This window comes from Adiantum capillus-veneris, chromosome 26 (assembly GCF_014529385.1).
Source record: "Adiantum capillus-veneris isolate H3 chromosome 26, ASM1452938v2, whole genome shotgun sequence".
Classification (NCBI taxonomy): domain Eukaryota; kingdom Viridiplantae; phylum Streptophyta; class Polypodiopsida; order Polypodiales; family Pteridaceae; genus Adiantum; species Adiantum capillus-veneris.
In genome coordinates, this window is record NC_140956.1 from 49,268,355 (window position 1) to 49,286,653 (window position 18,299).

At 41.6% G+C, this 18,299-nt stretch overlaps 1 pseudogene; it reads right to left on the reverse strand.

Annotated features, from left to right (window-relative positions):
• Positions 1 to 1,959: 1,959 nt before the first annotated feature.
• On the reverse strand, positions 1,960 to 6,315 carry LOC147423409 (uncharacterized; annotated as a pseudogene).
• Positions 6,316 to 18,299: the final 11,984 nt, after the last annotated feature.

Consider the following 18,299-nt stretch of genomic DNA (forward strand, 5'->3'; position numbering starts at 1 on the left):
TTTTTTCACCACTATATTCCTTACCACCATAGAGGACCACTCATCTTCTTTATTGTTCCAATGTGCCAAGGATATCCAAACAATCCAAGTCTATTAGCACAATCAACACATTGATGAAATGCCTCTCATCCTTCATCCTCTAGAAGCAATTGTTGGCAAACATTTGAAAATATTCATCACGACATAAGTATTTACAGCCTATCCATTCATTTGAAACTTTGGTTCCAAGACATACAACATGGAAAGGTGTGTGCATTTGAACCCATTGATATTTAGCCACAAAAACCAATTATGACTCCTCTAGCTGAGAATTGATTAATTAAATTCTTTATTTGGCAAATAACTTTAGAAGATATCTATTAAACTTTGCCAAAAATAAATTTATGAGTGTCTACAATGCGTAGCAGTTCACAAAAGACTTCGGCACCCCACAATTTTTTCTACAGTATGCCAAAATACTGCAAATTGAACCAATTGTGTACATTTTACGCCAATAGATTGATGATAACTTTGGTGTTGTTCAATCCACACATCCCAACTTCTATCTGCAACTTTCCCATTTAAAGCTAGGCACACTAACATCAATCTGATCAAGACATAGTAGGCAGTAGCAAACCTTATGGCACAATAAATTTGTAAGGTTTTGTTGGATTTTGAGTGAAAAAAGGCATACGACAATTGCTGCTCTCCTATAAATTTATCTCTATGATTATCATCCAATGACGTTTCTTTATAAAAGGCATCTTACCTATATCTTTCAATAACAAGTTCAATGTGTGTGCATCGCATGTGGACGACCCTCGAGTCCCTTGCGATGTACTCAAGGGGAAAAAAAGAGCTCTCAACCAACGAGTTTTGATACTCTGAGTCATCCAAGAGCCTCTTAACCCATGTAAGTGCACATAGATAAGAATGCCAATTGAATGCACACACACCCCTCTCAACTCGCACACACTCAACTCAATTCATTTAATGCAACTGTAAGCAAGCATCTCACACACAAAACACACACACAAGCAAGAGCACTAGTCTCTCAAATGGCTAATAAATCAATTCTTAAGCTAATCACACATTGAATTCACATCCATGCTCAACCCTTTTAAACATGCATAGATTACTCCAACCGCAAACACAAGCAAAGAGACTCTTTCTACTCTTCAACTACAAGCATGAAAGCAAGAATTCCATACACATTATCAACACACATGCAAGCAAACCAAATTGATTATTATGGGCAAGCTAATTAGCACTTTCTACTCTATTCTAATCACTAATTAATGCTACTACTCAAACCCACTTAATGATTCAAAGCTCACTCAAACACAATGGAGAAAGAAGCTCCGGTCACACTATTGTATGTGCCAATGCTAGCTACACAATACACAAACAAAGCATTAGACTTAAGTTACTTCAACAAACATAAAATTAACAAGAAGATAAATACTCAATGAGAGAGAATCTGTGGATCGAACCTCTCTGAGTCAGGAGGAAGCATGAGAATGTCCCCCCCAGGCCTAAAATCATGAGTGCAAGAAAACCATCTCGTCGTGTAAGCCACAGGGCAGCTAAGAGCCTTGGATATCCTCTTGATAGACCACGGAGTAGTCTCCAAGGGGGGAATCCAAGAATCTGCAAAAGTAAAGAGAACGGGTAAGACAAATCTGCAAAGACCATTCTCCCATTTCACCTTGCCAAAGCAATGGGTGATCTGGGAGAAGGAATAACTACCCGCCAACGCAGGATGCCAAGAAGTGAGGTGCTGCTGGATCTGAGTACAAGTGAAGGAAAGAACCAAGTCCGACCACCAATCCTCCTGCCCAGTGAAAGGTAGGAAGAAAGAGAGAAAGGGGGTCTTTCTTTTCTGAGGTGCAACCAGACACTGCTGACTAGCGAAGTAAACACGTACCTCAAGAGACCCAGTATCATCTGCGCTCATACTCGCCACGTCAAATCTCCAAGCTAGTGGAGCACAATCCATGAATAACTGAGAGAGGTGGACCCACTGGGGAAGCTTGCCTTGGTGGCAATGCTAAGACCAGTGCCCTGGAAGACGAGGAGGGGAGCTCTGGAAACTGTGTCCATAGCCCCAAAACCAGCAAAAGGAAGAGGCAAAGGAGGTCCCAGAAGTGGACCAGAGCCATGACCCTCCGGTGGAGAAGCAGGGACTAGGGAAAGACAGATCCTCCTGAGAGCCCGCCTCCTCCAATACTGGGGAAAGAGGAGGACGTGGAAGCTTCTGCTGTCTTGGAACTCTAGAAGAAGACAAGGGGTCCTGGATGTGAGGACCACGAAAACGATGCCGACGGTCAACAGGGCACCATTCCCCTGTCTCCGAGGGGGGGGGGGGGGGGGCAACTCGCGGCTGTGGTGGCCGGTGCGGCTGCTGCTACTGAGGACGACCCTGATGCTGTGCCTGACCCTGCGGTCTGGGGTGCCGAGCAGGACGAGGACAGTCTCTGACGTGGTGACCGAAGGACTGACACCGCAAACACTGGTCAGGGCGGCCCGAGATGGATACTCGCTGCCGAAAAGAGGATTCTCGCCAAAGGAGCTCTACCACATCCGGAAACACTGTAGCAGTAGGAGCCCACGGCCCAACACCTGTATCTTGGGGGTGCCAACTCCGGTGACCAAAGAGCCAAGGACCACTGTGCCCATCCTGGAGGCAACTGTGGATATAAGGTGACGGAACTGAAGAGGTATCCCCGGAAAAGCCACCGTAACTGGAAAACGTGGAATCTCTCTCTCTCACACACACGCGCACGTGTGCACACATGTACATAACAATCTCTCTGTCTAGTCTCTTTTTGGCTGCATAATCTCTCTCTCTCTCTCTCTCTCTCTCTCTCTCTCTCTACATTGAGTTTCACTACCCACTGTATCTGCGCCCCCCACACACTTTGTAATGATACACAGCGCTGAGCTGCTTCGACTCAGGACAGTAGCCTTATACTCCCTATTGTGTTTCATTTCATTTCATCTTATTTTGCCCACACTGTATCAGATTCACCAGGACTGTACCAGTTTGGTCTCACAGGTCATTTTGGCCTTTTAAAGACATCAAATATAACATTTCATTTCTCTCTATCTGGCGTCTCCACTTAAATATTGAATAAAAAATAGATCATAGAAGGAAGCATTTAAACCAATGAGATTTAAATACATTTAAAAAATCTGTGAATATACAAAATATGAATCAGCCATCACAGAAACATAGAGTAAACTTTTTTCTGCCATCAAAAATGTTTTCGTAGACTGATATCTCTGATCAGCCTCTTTTCGACTCTTCAACTCAAATTAATCCTCTGTAAAAGCTCGTTTTTGCAAGTACTACAGAGAAGGAATCTTCAACTTAAATTAATCCTCTGTAAAAGCTCATTTTTGCAAGTACTACAGAGAAGGTTGCCCCCATTCCCTTCATACTTTCTTGATAACGATTTACGATTGCCTCTAGAGTCATTAAAACTAGAAGGAAGAAAAATTACACCCTCAAGTAGAAAGCATGGACATTGTTAAAGTTGCAAAATACTTTGACATTACAAACAAATTTGGTGAACAAGCTTGTATATTTGTATTATCATCCATGTTTTGTACATGATTTTCTGCACAGCTGCAGCTAAGCTACAAAGTAACATTACAGGAGTCTCAAAACTTTTCTGAAGGTTTTCTGTGATTTATCTGTTTCTATTTACCCATTCTTGTGCGTAAAGCTATACTGTATGTAAGGTTAGGTACCTTACTACCTGTGTAGCTCTTGTATGCTGTACATAGCTTATCTTTATGTACAAGAATCTGCCTTGATGGTGTGATCGGCCTGTTCAACCAAACACAGAAAAAATATAAGCTCTAGGAAGAAGGAACTTTGAAGCAGTTTCTTCACAAGACTCGACATCAACATCACATTTTCTTCAGCATTATCAGGAATTTTTTTGGTGAAAAAAAACATGTGTTCAACTAACTCATCTGTGAGAATGGAATTCTCTCCCATTCTCACAGAAGTGTTCAACTACAATTCCACAAAAACGGGTTAGAATGGGTATTCATCTAAAAACCTCACACAGAAAAGGGCACACAGAGAGCTCAAAAACACAGGTCTTTCCGGCCCATCACAGCAGGACGTTAAAGACTCTGGCATCAATCTGACATTGTATGAGTGTCTAGTACACTGAGAAAACATGGGTGGAGGACACAGTATTGCAAGCTACGGGAGCTAAAATGCAGACAACGAAGAGGTGCTTGCTCTTATCCCAACTAATCAACTACACAAGGGTACCATAACTCTGTAACTCTGTTCGAGAGGGAGAACAGGGGCGTGGACTTACAAAGGGACTTGGAACTTCAATCACATGCCTCCTAATAGTTTTTGACAGGCATCCTAAACAAGTACTAATAACTGGTACCCTGGTTTTTTGAGCGCTTAACCTTGGAGGAGGAGATATACAATTTATAGCTACAGCGCTCACTGAAGAACTATTTTTACATTGCAAAGGCCAACCTTTCAAAGCATAAGGTATCCAGAGATCAAGCTAGCTTTACAATTGCACCTGATCATCAAGTTTAGAAAGCCTATACATCAAGTATAACTAAGTCAGAGGAGCATCAGCACTTTATAAGACCATGAGCACGCCAATTTTCGCAGCACTCAGACTATATTTGTTAGAAGCAGTGATGTTTAGCTACACAAGCAATGCAGGCAAAAAATTCACAGAAACAAGCCCAAGAAGCAATCATTAAGCAAATAGAAGCTGAGACTAATCTTTAGATTGTGAATAGGCTTTACCGAGCCCAAGAAGCCACAAAAACCAGTGCAGGCAAAAACATCACAGAAATAAGCCCAAGAAGAAGTCATGCAGCAAAACTAAGCTTTACCAAGAGAGTGTGCTGCACATAAATGACATTATCAACACTCCTTAAGATTCTTACAATAAAACTGTTCCAAAACGCCATGCTGAACACTAATTTTGCACACATAAATATTTATAAAAGTCAAAATTTTACCCGAGATATACCTTTCCACATTATGACAGTGTGACATGTTGAGCATTAAGGATAAACCACAAGACTTCTCTTTGATGCTGAGCCACCAAGAATTGAAGAAGACTTTCCACCTACCACCAAGGGCGGCTTGATTGGATTCTTTTGACCAGGGATTGTAGCTTGCATGTTGTACCATTTGACAACTCTTTCGTGTTCATTCTACATAGCAAAAGAAAGCCAAACTCAGTGAAAAAAAAAGACAAACTAAAAGAAAACCAGCAAGTAGTAAACGAGAAGTCATTTACTTACATTTCTCTTCATGAACTCTTTAATGAGAAAGAAGGCTGCAGGAAAAACTGTTTTATAGTTGTCCTCGGTTGCTCCATTCTTGAACTTGCTCTCTAAATCTGCAAGCAAAAGTGCAAGCTTCCCCAAGACATCTTCTTTGAAAATTTTCCCGTGAACTTGCGGAAACTTTTCTTTCATTCCAGCCAATTGTGCTAGAGGCGTTTTGAATTGTGTCCACAACATAGTGGTGAAAGGATGCGACCCGAAGTTGCGGTCATCCTTGTCCTTTGCTTCTTCCTGCGGTGGTGTTGATTCAGCAAAGAGCTTTGGCAGATCTCTGTAAACGAGAAGATCATTGCGAAGGAATTCTGCAAATGCTCTACGATCTTCCACTTGAGCACCAAGATTCTCCATAAGACTGATGAGGCTAAATTCTGTTGCCTCAAGCAACGAAAAACATCTTGCTAGTAATGCACTTGCCTCAGTCTGCTCATCCCCCTTTTGCTTATCTGCATCAACCTGTTTCTGAAGGTAACCGATGAATTTCAGCAGGATAAGGTAGGTTATGTGCTCTGCCTTGTCTGACTGAAAGGGTTTCTTGGCATAAAGACCGATAAAAATCACTTCGAAGCTCTTATCAGTGCTGGCAAGTCTCCTCAGGCAATGGTCGAGAATGGCAAGCACAAAACCAATAGAGTCTCCCAAGCATTGCACAAAAGATGTTTGAAGAAGATGAAAATATAGCAGATAGTCATCTCTAAAGCTCATAAGTTCCTTGAATACCTTATTGGTTTGGCCTGTCTGAGAAGGCCAGACAGAGAAGGCAAAGCCAGGCCTTATGTTCTCCCTCAACGCCTTCTTGGGAGAAAGCTCTTCTGTTGAAGTAAGCCGCAAGCTCAAGTTTGGATCTTTCTCCTTCAACGCAATGGCGTCCTTTGCATCAATGGACTGTGGGGACAGTGAGAAACGAAGCGCACAGGATGATGAGGATCCAGAAGACCCTGGCTTTAGGCGTTTTGCAAGTGGAGGAGGGGAACGCTCCATATCCATACTCGCAGTAGGACTGTAGGAGAGAGATGAGGGAATGCGGCAGAAGGGAGACGAAGCTTTATGCGTTTGCGTGAGAGAAGGTTTCGGCTATGGCAAGAGAGAGAAAAGGTTAAAAAGATGAGCTTTTGCGTTTAGGTTTTGCTGCAAGAGAAAAGGTTAATAACATTAAAATTTAATTTTAAGATGGCCTATTAAAACAACAGATAAATATAATTTATATTTAATAAACATAATTTTTAGTTATAAATACTAATACTGATACTAATATATAAAACATCTTTTGCACCATGTGTGTGTGAGAAAGAGAAGAGAAAGCTATGATTTTTTATTTTATTTTTCAAAAAAAGAAAATGGAGAGAAAAATAATAATTATATAGGAATATAAAATTCCAATGTAAGAAAGCATTAAAAAAGAGAGAGAGAGACAGAGAGAATGTTATTTTATTAAAAAATAATATAGGAATATTAAATTCCACTGTAAGAAAGTGTTATCATGATGCTTGAGATATGAATATTAAATTCCTAAGGTAAAGTGAGGAAACGAACGCTAAGGCCAACAAGTGATAAAATCACAAGGCCTGCTAGGCATGATAAAAATTTCTTTTTGACATCAAATTTTTCAAGCCCCCTTTCATATGCTTTGTGTAATGCAATCAACTTATATAATTGGCCATATATAACGTGTTAACTTAAAGATATAAATACAAAAAATGACAGGCAATTTTGAGATTGTTTGATAGGCAAAATAGCCCTTGAAAAAAAAAGTAGACATCAATTTTAAGCCTTGATCTGAGGGTAGATCCCACGTTTAAATCACTATATCTCTAAGCTTTTTTTTAAAAAAACATAAGTGTGCACATAGAATTGAATTAAAAAAGCACCCTTAAGCTCTGCACCCTAAGCTTTAGATCCCTATGCTCTACACCCCACTCTAAAAACTCTACATTTTTTAACCTCTAGAGCCCTTTTTACAAATTTAAAAATATAGATCCCTAAGTTGTAAATCCCACTTTAAAAGCTTTAAAGTTCTAATTCCTAAAACTCTAGCGTCTCGGGGTGACTCTCCCCCTACTTGTGGATCCATGTAACATTTTCACTTTCTTTAATTCAAAGTTTTACCTTCTAATAAGAAAAAAATTATAGGTCCAAATCTTTAAAGGTTAAAGCCCTAAATGATAAATTCCTTCCATAAAGTTTTAACTAACAAAAATGACAACTTTAGTCTATTACCTCAAGTTTCTCAAAATTCTCAAAATGAAAAGGTGAGTAACACAAATTTCAAAATGAAAAAGTGACTCTTGGGATTTGTGGAGCCTCTAAGGCTTTATCATTTAACATATAAGGCTGTCAGCGTTTCATGCTTCCAAAAGCTTTCGGCAACCCAAAATCTTTTCCTTGATATATGAGAGTTCATTTCATATTTCAAAACTCAAGACATGCCCATCATTAGATTTACACAATTCATTTCAATGAGTACCCACTATCTTATTTCAACCAATCAAGATTTTTGACATGTCAAAAAATGCTTAAAAATACAACTCAACTTTTTTCCTATTTTAGTCAGCAAAAAGAGAAGTGATCTCTATAGCCTTTGCCCTTTGGGCAGGCCAAAAAGGTTAAATATACGTTTTGCTTTGGAGCAGAGGTAAAACATAAAATAAGAAACCAGCATTTCTCTTAAAAAGAAACTAGAAAATTAAAAACAACTTTATTTTTTGCAAAAAAGACAGTGAATTTAATTACATCAAATGGCGAAGCTGACTCACAGAAATCTAGGTGAAAAATCATAGTTAGTGGGAGACTCTGTCCGTTGCAAGTTACAAGTTACAAGGGCGAATTAATGACAGCATCTCTAAACATGAATAGGTCGTGCTAATTTTCCAAGCAAGTCGAATTAGAGGGTATCTTTTGAGATACCGTGTGGGAAACGAAAGAAAAAAGGCATGGGATCGACACCTGGCAGGCAATTAGAGTGAGAGTGAGCGAGAAAGAGAAAAGGGCATGGACCTGCTACGGTGGGAGGACAAATGCTCTCTCTCTCTCTCTCTCTCTCTCTCTCCTATCGTTGATCGAAGGCAACGTAGGCTTGCCCCTGCTTGCCCTCGCCAAGATCAACTTCTCACATTGCTTCTCCTTCTAGGTCCAAGTGAGCAGAGAAGAGATAGGTTGGGTGCAGGGCAGAGAGTGGTGGCGAGTGTGTCCACTCAGCAAGCAACATAGCGGAGCCGACTTGCACATGCAGCAGTGATGGCCAGGGCGAGGCCTTTGCAGAGCTGTGATCTAGACATCTGGAACAGATCCTTGATCGAGCCAATTGGGACAAACAGAGTATGCTTATGAATCCTTTTTGGGTGATTTAGCTCGAGCCTGCACGACAAGCATTTGCAGAGACTAAGACAATGCCTGCAATGTCTTCTCTGTGTCGCAGACGGAGCAAAGACACTGCAAGCAAAAGGAAGACCTGCTGCGATGGGAGGATGAATGTGGCTATGTGGCTGGGAATGCCCACACCTATGCATGCCCCGGAGTTTTAGAGCACGTGCAAGAGAGAGAGAGAGAGGAGAGAGAGACAGAGCTTCATGTGAGGGGCGGCATAATATTCCAAGGCATGAGCCAAGGACACATGGGTGGCGCGCGTGGGAGGAGGACGAGCTCGTCCAATGGCTAGGGTGCCAGATGGAGAAGAGGGACGAAAACATGGGCGTTGTTTAGTGGAGGTGATGGTGTATTTCTGGCATGTGTCTCTTCTTCTGTTTGCACGTCGAAGCATAAGGCAATGAGAGGAGGATTTTGGGGGCACATAAGGTGCACAGAGAGTGGAAGAGAGGGAGGGGGCCACAAAAGGGGGAGCAAGCACAAGAGAACATGCACGTTCTCTGCATGGGCTCACCCACAACAGGGTAGCAAAGCAGTCGCCAAAGGAAAGGAGGGAGGGGCATCGCAAGTGGGGAGCAAGATAGGGTGTTTGTGCACGCGGAAACCCGAGCAAAGGTAGATAATCTGCTTTGATGAAAGTGGCACAGGGAATCTTTGCACCTAATTAATTAATGGGTGCAATGTAGATCCAATATGTACTTACTAGTTAATATGCTCTTTAGGCAAGTTAGCAAGGGGAGGGGTTTTGATTTATCTGAATTTTGGGCTATGCGACCTAAATATTTCATTTATGAAGAAGCAAATAATTTACGTGGCAAGGAAGAAAACAAGTGAAAATTCACGAGGCCTGCCCTTAGAGATGAGATTGCTATAAGTAGTTCTTCTAAGAGTTTTGTAGACATCAAGAAAAGATTAGCATATGGTTTGATTTTTGATGTGAGTTTGAACGTTTAGGATAGGGCCTAGCTTACTCATTTTCTTGGGAATATACTCTTTTGAAGGAGAACTCTTTACAAAGATCTTAGAAGGCACCTTTGCATTGAGAAAGGGATCCAAATCGGGATTGTTGGGCTAACCTTCAATGATGTGCCTCTCTGTATATGTGTCCTATACTTTAATGTCTCTTGAGACAAGCATTGAGCATGGTGGCAAGTACCCAAAACGCTCTTTTCAATATTAACTTGGAATCGTGCAACATTGGATGGAGAGAGAGAGAGAGAGAGAGAAAGTCACATCAACCAAATGTATTCCATAGTAAAAGTTTAGTTAGAACTTCAGTAGGCTATTTCACACTTTCAGGAGGCTATTTTACACGCTTTTCATTTCATGAGTGCCCACTATCATATTCAACCAATCAAATTTTTTCTTTACAAAAATTCAAAACTGAAATTGCCTTTAATTTTTTTTGTTAGGTATACATGTTCTACCAAGGAGAACAATGCTTTCAAAAAGCTTAAAGAAAAGCTTATCTCTCAACCTGTGCTTATACTGTCGGATCTCTCAAAGCCATTTGAGGTCCAATGTGACGCTTGTGGTGATTACCTTGGAGCTGTTTTGCTCCAAGAAGGGCATGCCATAGCCTACGAAAGTCAAAGGCTCGACTCTGTTGAGCAATCTCTAGGCATATATGAAAGGAACTCCTCGTAGTTCTACATGCCTTAGACTCATGGAAGCACTATTTATTGGAGACTCCTTTCATTCTGCGGACGGATCACCAAAGCCTTAAGTACTTCATGATGCAAACCAAGCTCTCCAACAAAAAAATGAGGTGGGAAAATTTCCTTTTGCAATTTCATTTTCATATTGCTCACATTGCTAGAAAGCATAATCAAGTAGCCAATGCACTCTCAAGACGGTCGAGAGTGAATGCGGTTTCCATAGCAACTCACAATGATCTATCTTCTATGATAGATGAGTATGCTATTGACCGATTTTAGTGATGTGATTTCAATCCTTGCACTAGGGAAGAAAGAGGAACCATTTACCTTACAAGATGGTTATTTTCTCTATGGCAATAGACTATGCATTACTAACTCACTACGTGAGAAAGTAATGTATGAATCTCATGCTCCTCCTTATGCGGGGCATAGAGGGATTCAGTCTACCCTAAAAGGGATTGAAACATATTTCTATTGGCCTACCATGAAAGCAAACAGACAAGAGTATGTTTCTAAATGTGTGATATTCCAAAAGACAAAGTTTGATAGAGGTAATCAAACTGGATTGCTTCAACCTTTGCCAATTCCTAATTCACCATGGGAGAGCATGTTCATGGACTTTATCTTTGAATTGCTCAAGTCTATCCATGGGAATACGGGAATATGGACGATAGTAGACAGGTTCAGCAAACAAGCTCATTTTATACCTGTCAAGAAGACTATCAAAGCCCATCAAATGGCAACCCTCTTCATATCATAAATCTTCAAGTACCATGGCTTGCCAATGTCCATAGTGTTGGATAGAGATACTAGAATGACCAATAATTTTTGGAAGGGTCTCTTTGAGAATTTAGGGACAAGGCTAAACTTTTCTTTGGCCTATCACCTGCAAACGGATGGCCGAAATGAAATAGATAACCTAACAATTCTTGATCTACTAAAAGCTTACGTAATGGAAGTAGATCAAAGGTCCCAATGGGAGAAGTACTTACCCTTGGTGGAGTATGCCTACAATAGTACTGTACATATCTCCACAAAAAATCACCTTTCGAGGTAATTGAGGGAAGATTAAAAAGTCCCCTGCTACTTAAGGTACACGGAAAGATCTTCGTTGCAGATGAGTATAACCGAGACCTACAAGAATCTTTCCAAAAGATTAAGGATATCCCTATCTCACAGCAAAGGCAAAAGGCTGTTTTTGATAAGCACAAAAGAGCCCAAGACTTTAAAGAAAATGATTGGGTCATGCTTAAATTTCCCAAGGTTCGAGTAAGGCACACGACGGGCAAGAATCCTACGAGACACCAAAAGTACTATGCTAAGTTAGCAAAAAGGTACTATGGTCCCTTCCAGATTTTTGGACCAATCAATGAGATGGCCTATCAACTTAAGTTGCCCAGTCATTGGTTCATACACAATGCTTTCCATGTGAGCCTACTGAAGCCTTACAAAGGAGAGCCACCTCAAGAACCAACTATTGAAGACCCACCAAAGATCGAGAACCAAGAAGAGGTGCTGCACAGCCGGAGTCCACCTACTTGAAGGCAAGGTATTAAGAGGTGGTAAGATTATCCGACGATATCTTATTAAGTTTAAGAACTATCCTTTTGAAGATGCTAGATGGATGGAAGGCATACAATTAAAGGATAACCTAAACCTTATCAATGATTACAATGCTTCCCTAGAGTAAGTAAATGTATAAATGTTTAAAATGAACAAAGCTTTTGTCTTATAAAACTCTCTTTTTCTTTATTGTGCACAATGTTAAGAAGTATGCATGCTTAAGATCAAGTTTGTGGAGATGATGTCACCCAAAAACCAAGTAGAGCTTGCCACTCTACTATGGAAGATTGATAGGACTAATGCGCAGACATGCTTACGGCAACTTATGTCATGCCAAGGGTAGGACTATAGGAGGGCATGGCCCTGGCCAAGGGCCAATGGATACATATGCGGTACATGGGCTATATATAGCTAAGAGCAAGAGGATCAAGGGCCTATATATAGGTATGGTTGGGTGGTTATTGGCACGTCTATCTCCCTATGCCCTTTCATTGGTATCAAAGCAAGGTGGGAGAAGGAAGAAGGGAGCTATGGAAGAGGGGAGATTGAGGTCTTGCATGGAATTTGCATGCTCTCTCTCTCTCTCTCTCTCTCTCTCTCTCTCTCTCTCTCTCTCTCTCTCTCTCTCTCTCTCTCTCTCTCTCTCTCTCGTTCGGGATTATTCGCATGGCAAAGTAGGCAAGCAAGGCGGTCTGCAAAAAGGCTATGGGGAAGGCTTTGGTTGCGAGGAAGGCAAGGCCCGACAAGCAGGCAGTGGAATCGGCCTCTTGCCTGGCGGGTATCGACTAAGTTGTAGCCGCGGGAAAGCACCCCGAGAGAGGCCCATGCAGATCTATCGACCTGCACCAAATCAGGCATGCATGCTCTCATTGGGTTCTCCCTGGGCCAAGGTAGTGAAGTCGACAGAGGAAGCTGGCCCAATAACCTCTACAACACGTGCTCACGTGGAATCTTGGATCTGTGCAGGCTGTAGAGAACTGCCATCGCCAAATTGTTTAATTTTTCACACGGTTGGGTGCTGTAGGGTGCCCGCGGGCCACCCTGAGGGTTTCGGTCGTGGCTTCCAAGGCAGCTGTTACATCGGGGGCACGATAGGACAGATTTGTAGCAATCTGGAATTAACGTCGAGAATGAACAAATTAGCCTGCAAGTTCGTGCCTTCCAGGATTTTCAAGACCTGGCCGAAGCATTGACAGTGATGCAACTCTTGCATCCAAGCAAGTGCGATGACGACTGATGTAGCTCTTGGATGACATGACTACAATTCGTATCTCACGTTCAAAGGTAAGGTATGCATAGATTTTCGTTTTTTGTTTGCCAAATTTTTTAGACATGCTGTGTAACTCTCGCATGCAGAAGACGTGTAAGTGCATCCACAATCAAGGTTGGTACCAAGCACAAGGTGCTTTTGTGGTTAGCATAAGCATAACAAGCACAACTGTTCTCCATCATCAGTACGATCAAGCATGCATGGCATGTCTTGGAAGTTTATCGTGCTTGATATAACACAATGGTTAGACCGGATGTTTTTTGTCAATCTGGATTTGCAATCGATTTTACATGCCTCGATAAACAATTCTAGGTACGCTTTGTCGGTGCATTATGATGCTCATACTTCATTGTTATCTGCGCAACTTGGTCTACAATTCATTACTGTATCTCTACATAAAGTAATGCATGAGAATCGCATGATACTCTTTACATGCAACAGATGTGAGTGCAATTTTGGCACTCCAAGCACAAGCACGGCTTGTGACAGTTATTTTAAGCATTACAATTCTATTGTATACCAAGGACCAATGATTCAATTACTCAATCATGGCTCGAGTACCTACGGCCTTGATCTGAAGCACGGTTCGTCAACAGTTCAATTTGATGATAAAGCATAGCAAACTTGCAATGTTTTGGAATCTCAAGGAGATTGGCACATCCTGTTGCTCGACTTGATGCAAGGGGCAAGTTACTTGTCATGGCCGACTCCTTGTCACTGTTTTGAAATGCTGACACAGGATGCTTGCCACAAAGTACTGGCTAATTTCATTTGAGATTGCTCGAGAAGGGAGATTCTTTTGGGTCATGATATCTGTATGTAAGCAGCCGCATCCGCTGGCTATTAGCATGGCTTATATTTATGTGTGTCTTGCATTGCGACTCCCCACGTTCGGCATATGCTATGAGCATACAAACTTGGGAAGGATTTGGCAATATGCTTGCAAGTTATTTCATTATGTGATAGACGGGCGTATATGATACAAGGGACGTATATGTGTAGCAGATATGGCTATGAGCCATTTTTACACGAGTTTGCTTCCACGGAATCTCGGGCCAACTGGTTACAGCAACGATCAGGTTAGCCAATTTTACGTTCTTCTTATTTTTCCATGTTTACACCTTTGACTGGAAATTACTGCTTTTGTGCAAAGCAAAGTGCTTTGATAATTTTACATGAAGCAAGGCTTCTCCCTTGTGCCAAGGTACTGCCCAATGACTTGGCATCAAGGGTAGTGGCACACAAGTTTGAAAAAACTGGCAAAATAGGGAATATCACCTCACAAAAAACCTACCAGTTTATATTGTGCAAGGCACTTATGGTTTTGGCTCTCATGTTTGAGGCCATCACTTTGGCCAAGGGCTTACGATTATGTATGCATGGCATGCTAGCTAGGTGGATTCAATTCTACCGCCTCACGCAACATGCTTTCGCTATAACACCAGACACTTTGTCAAGGACAAGATGAGTACTGGATTGTGTAACATGATTTTTGGGTTGCTATCAACACACAACAACACTAAAAAGAACCTAAAACTTGGACTTCATTCAAAGGCAAAGTGCTATCATTAAGTCACATTGGTGTCGTCACAACCACATATACGATAGGTGGGTCAGTCTGTGACTTGTTTGTGTTTTTTTGTTACCTCTCTTGATGAGAGAGTCATAGCAGAAAATTGTTGCATGCTTATAGGATAAGCTGCACATGAGGCATAAGATGCACAAGAGCATGCCAATCAACTATGCACGTCATAGTCCTTTAAGGAACGTTCCTCATCCCAACCTGCTCTTCTTTTCTCTCTTTCTTCTTTCTCTTGAAGAATAATAACTTTTTAAGAATATTTTGATACATGTTTTGCTCGTGAGTCAGCCTGAGCCAAGGTGCGCTAACTCTCAGCTAGTAAGTGGCTAAGACGCCACTCCCATTAGTCTTCATCAATTCTTCAATTGAACACTAATTTCCTATTTGCATAAAGGCTATGAGCCACACCGGCTAAGAGCCATAGTCAACAGACCTTGTCTAAGACCCAAATGATGGCATTTTTTGGGTGATTGTTCTCCTGCTTGAACATATCTACCCATTGGACTCCCCATTGACATTAATGGCCAAGCAAGAGTCTTGCCATTACATATGGGTATTTCGTAAGCACTACATGTTTTGGTGCGACAATTGAGCTGAGTTTTTAAATGAACTTATACTCACATAGGCTGATCTATAACACGGTGTATAGATGTAGCAAGAATTTCAAACAGCATGGTTGTCCATAAGAGCTGGGCATTTCACTTGTGTGGATATCTTGTTCTTTCTATAACACTACGAGTGTCTATGGAAGTACAATTTTTGAGGTAAGGCCCAACGGGTGTTTACTAAATCATCCCATCGGCATTGAGGATCACAGTTTGATCTATTCCCGTTATACTTTCAAGGAAAGCGGTCCGCAATCTACCACGCGGTCGTGGATAAATTCAACTTTTCAAGTCGACTCCAATCATTCTGTACACGGTTGACTATGTTGGTTACCATTACCTGCAAGTTGAGCAGTTCCTACAAAGGGTCTTACCAAGGGGTTTGACTACGTAGATTCTACCCAACGGGCTTGGATTGCAAAGGCAACACCCAGGATTTCTAGTGCAATGTTGCTTGGTTTTTCCACAGGTGGGAGACGTGCTCCTATGCATTTAACTACGGGTAACTGAACTTTCAGTTCAATCCCCAGGGCCATGCCAAGGGCAGATCGGAACAAGTATTTTGGGCCGTACTGACCAATGTACATTATGCTGTTATGAACCCACTTGTTGGATTCGATTTGGCACATGTTGTCACATGGGATACAACATGGTCTAGGGACTCAAGGAGTTCGGTTTAGCCAGTGTGCAGCAAGGCTAATGAGGGTCCCTCTCACTCCAGTCGTAGAGTGTTTGCAGTTACCTCCACACACAAGTACATCTTGTACTTATAGGATGTTCTTTTTTTTTAGACATCCTTAGTTGAGACATATTCCACATGTGGCAAATATGAGTCTCTGGGTCTGACACTGGTGCCCACGATTTCAAATATGTGTCACGAGAAAGTCCCTAGGTGCTGATCACATCTGTTTTCTAGACCATTTTCAGCACGACGTATCAAGAGCAATTTCGGTGGCCAGAAATTGTTGGATACTTAGAATGACTTATTCAGGTACAAGTACTACTAAACAACATTACAGATGGTTGTTTATACATATAGCAAGGCTCTGAGTTGTTAATGAAAAAGTTTCACTGTTTGTCCCTAGAAGTGATCGATGTTTCATCTTCTATAATGGTTCAAACATTTCAGCAAGGCTTGAAAATGACTGCCAATTGAAAGTCTTTAGTTTCTTTTTGGACCTATTTTAGTGTGTGCTACGCACATCACATTCTCCATAAGTATTGGCAAGGATGATCATGGATATACAGGTTGGGACCTGTTTTTTGCTAAATGCATGCACACTAGGTGTTATGGGCCCTAGTGTTTAGAAGGCTGATTTTGAGTGACATGCATATTTATAACATTAGTTGCTTATGAAGCATTTTGCACTCCATGTGCAGTATCTCGTTGAGTTTACTTTTCGGTCTACCAATCACCAATAGAGGTCATGGCTCGGTTTGGGTGCTTGTGGATTTTCCAAGTTAACCACGATGGTTATTCAGCCAATTGTTGATTCCTCAGCAATGTTGTACGAAATTTTGATATTCGGGCCCCGTGTTTTGGTCAAACAAACAGCTGGATCCATGAAGGATACCACTCTAGAAAACATCAGTGTTCTTATGAAGATCCTACCACTTTTGTTTTTGTGGACAAAAACGCTTCTCCAAGGGGGGAGTAATGTCATGCCAAGGGTAGGACTATAGGAGGGCACGGCCCTGGCCAAGGGCCGATGGATACACATGCGGTATAGGGGCTATATATAGCTAAGAGCCAAAGGCCAAGGGCCTACATATAGGTATGGTTGGGTGGTTATTGTCATGTCTATCTAATGAATTAGTCATCCATTTTGGAACAATGTCGTCGGGCAAAAGAGAGATCCTCTACCTGCTAGGCAAAGGACTAATGACTAGGCTTTATCTTCTCTAAACCATAGTCTAGGACGACTATGATTTCAAGAGAGAGGTAATGTCATAATAACTAATATCTAATTCTCCTAAATGATTTTCTCATGTTAAATTGATCATTTAATATGGGGAAGAACCAGGGGAGAAAAAGCTAGAATATTGGTTAAGTTGGCAGACCGGCCACAGTAGGGATCCAAAGGGGGGGCATCTGCAAAAGAGCAATGTGCAACAATGGGCTTCAAAGACCCTAAGGTTCAACCCATTAAGACTTTCAAAATGCTAAGGTTCCAAAATCCAAAGTTTAAGTTCAATGGTCAAAACTTAGGAAAGATTGGATGCTTGTGGGAAGACTCTAAGTCTTCCCACATCCCTATCTTGGAGGGGGCGAGCCCTTTTAGTAGTAGATGAGAGAGAAACACACACACACACACGCACTCTAGCACGCTTCCTTTACACAAAGGGAATAGGGGACACATGTTAGCTCCCTAGGCCAGTTGCTCCAAGATGCATTCAATTCCTATTGGATGGCCATAGAGGTGGACCAATGAGAATTAAACTAGAGTACATTTAGTTTAATTCATTTAAAAACACTTGATAAAAGAACCAATAGAAAATAAGCTCTCTAAAAGACTATTGGACAGTCTCCCAAGGGGTCCAATGAGCATTCAGGCAGCCCAATGGCTTGCCTGATTCCTATTTGCCAAAAGACTAAGGGGTCCAGTGAGAGTTTAATTGCACTAATTAATTACCTAAAGATCTCACAAAAAGGGAAAGGGGGACACATGTCAGAAGGCTATCACTTATGCTTCTTAATTATCATTGGCTAATCTTTGCAGGGTCCAATGGGGTGCCAACATGAGTAAAATGCAAGAGAGGTCGACCAAGAGAGAGAGAGGGGACTGATTTTGGCAAGGCATTATCACACACACACTCACATAATCTCATGTGTGAAGCAAAGAAGACTCTCTCTCCTTCTCAAGCTCTAATGGAAAGCTCATCATCTACTCCAAGCTTGTGAGAGGGGAGGCCTACACCAACAATTCTTG